Below are 2,906 nucleotides of genomic sequence, written 5' to 3' on the forward strand. Positions count from 1 at the left end.
TAGAATATACACAACTTTCCACCATTTATCTGCCATTAAGAATCAGTTATCAAAAGAATGTGTGAAATAGCTAAAAGATATTACTTATCAGGTAAATTTCATAATCATATTGCTAACGATGAAAAAAAATCTTATTTTTTGGATCTGCTCTGATTTTTCTAAAAGAGTTTGACTCAAGTATTTGAGTATTTGAGGTTTTAAGTAAATGGGGGCAATAGAGCACAGGCTGTTCTAGCACCCAAAGGGGTGACACAATAATAGCTAAAGTGATGTGTCTCAGGAAGAGTGACACTGTACTGTCAGTGAGAATCACTGTTGAAGTTCAGATGAAAAACAAGATTACTCTTTTTCCATCTTTTAAAAGTCTCACGAAGTAACATCTCTGGTGATCTCTGCCAGCACTAACACCGAGACTGTGTTGTTTCAGCATCTGGGCAACTTCAGCATGAGAACATTGGAAAAAACAATCCTGCACTGGCTATTCACTGTGTAATTCTCAGTGATGCTGGTGGACGTCCTAGCTGTACAAAGGGTAAAGTATAAGGTCACAGGATAATGAATTTAACACAAATGAGGGGGGTTGAGTTGTTGGGATTCTGTCTTATCTTTTTATTTTTTTAATTTTTAAAGTGGCATCTTTTTCTTCCTCAGGGAGATCTGCAGGCTGTGGCTTTTTGCCTTTGAACATCCTCAAGTCAAGCATCAAGAAAAGGTGATGAGGGTTAGGGAGGCTCCCTTGACATTTGGTGCACTGGCATCAGCCTTTGCAATTATGGGCCACCTTTCTAGCAGACGGTAATTGAAAAGTGTGAACCACATGGGCTCTAGTCAATAATAGCGTCAGCATACAAATGACACTGAGCTTTCTGTGTTCACCATTCACTGTTTTTGCTTTTCACCTTTTATCCTTCTCAGCATCATGACTTAATCCACTCTAATGAGGTGAGCTCTATTGCCAAAAATCAGCAGCAGCACAGCTCTCTTTTGGCACCACTTGGGGCTTGTAAGGAGTCAAAAAATAGTGAGTCTGTCAGTTTTCCAAAAGAGAAGACAGTGCACCTTTTGAAAACTTCTCATCTTTTCTGATCTCTCTTTAGAGTACAGGCCTCTTCCACACTTGCTGAGGAATGCATCTCATCTTCCTAAAACTTGGTCATTATTAGGGCAGCACCAACACAAGGTGACCAGAGTATTTGAGCTAGTTTAGCGCGTGCCTCTCCTAGCTTGAAGGTCATTATTGGTGGCCACATGTCACTGTTTACAAACAGCAGGTGACTGCCAACAGTGGTGAGTGTGTGAATTTCCTTTGCTCTCTTTTCCTTACCCATCTGTCCGTGTTTCTGGAATTGTAAGTATCTACTTGTACAAAAAAGCTTCAGAAAAGACATGCTAAGATAAAGTAGGTGATAAGAAGACACAGAAAGAAAGTAACCAGCTACTTCCACATGACTAAAAGGAAAACAGTTAATTATACAGGCACTTTATTCTTTTCTTTTGTCACAGGCATTTTGACTTATGGTCACAGAAGGGTACATTATCTATGAAGCACTTACAAAGCACTGGAATTAATGAGTTCTGTTTAGCTATGGGTTTTCCATCAGACTTCCAAATGGACCCAGAAGAGAGCTCTGTATGGATATCTGCAATAAATAAGTGCTTTAATAAATTGAGCTAAATGAAATCTGCATTAAAAACAAAAACAGTTTAATTGTAATTGTGTTAAGCGTTGATTCTTAGAAATGGTACAGTACACTATCAATTATTTTAACTGCACTGGTAATTTCCATTTTTAAAGATGAGACCAGAGGCTGGGGATAGGAAGGAAAAGAAACAGAAATACAATGGAAAGTGTTTCCATGGGATTAGACCACATGGCTTTAATACACATATATACAACTGAGGAAAGCAGAGAATTTTGCCTCTTACACTCCTTGGACCTCTCTCTCCCCTTTCTTCATCTCTAATCTGGTTTTTGCCAATTCCTTTTGATCTATCAGGGGCAGGCAAGTCAGGGCCATAAGTACAGATGGAGTAAATATGGAGATTAGCCCCTTCTTGTACTGCATTAGCTCCTAATACCTGATTAAGCCCAGAATCATGCAATTGTCTCCGTGTTGGCTATCAGAGTGGCAGAGCACAGAAGGGGGCAGGATGAAGGCTGATTTTGTAATGGATACTTATTTTATCCCAGTGCTCTAAGAAGATTAGGCCTGGGGTGTCACATTAGCCATGATCTCTGGGCCTTTGGTAGTCTCTTGCAGTTTTCAAACACCTCTGCTTCAGCCGTAGAACAAACAGGCAGCTTGGACGCGGTGGCCCCATGTTGTGGCATGAATAATTGCACACTGCAAACTGTTTGAAGATCACAAAGTACTGTGTAAATTACCCAGTTTGGGCTTAGTGGAAGTGATTTGTGGTGACTTACTGAATCTTTTCACAGTTCGGCACTAAACTTTCCACATTTCTCACTATCTGAGATGGAATGAAAGTTGATTCATATCTTCCTTTATTCTTATCAGATTAATCTTCATAAAGCCAGTTTGTATAAACTGTTGTACTGTATGCAAACCCTGCATGCAGCACTTTGTCTTTGGTAAAGATTCAATTCTATTTAGCTGAAACACCAAAGATGTCTATTCAGCACAAATCCTAAATCAGCTCATGTGATGAGTGTAAGGACATGTTCTAAACTATCTGTATAATACATGCCAAAATAGTACATGTGAAAACCTGCACTATTTTTCCTCCATGGAACTTTCCAGCAAGCATTCCTTTTTACTTAGAAATGGGATTCAACTTAATCAATGAGCAAGCAAAGTCAAAAAAATGAGAGTAAATTTTCGCTTGGGAAAAATGTGAAATCTAATCCATACCAAAACTGGGAATGTGAGAAAAGAAAGAGCAGT

The 2,906-nt window shown here is 39.2% G+C and overlaps 1 long non-coding RNA gene across 1 annotated transcript; it reads left to right on the forward strand.

Moving 5' to 3' along the window:
* LOC110394872 lies at positions 282-1,687 on the forward strand. Its single transcript, XR_002435989.1, has 3 exons — positions 282-532; positions 652-712; positions 1,504-1,687. It is a non-coding gene; the product is annotated as an uncharacterized LOC110394872 (long non-coding RNA).

Source organism: Numida meleagris, chromosome 2 (assembly GCF_002078875.1).
Source record: "Numida meleagris isolate 19003 breed g44 Domestic line chromosome 2, NumMel1.0, whole genome shotgun sequence".
Classification (NCBI taxonomy): Eukaryota; Metazoa; Chordata; class Aves; order Galliformes; family Numididae; genus Numida; species Numida meleagris.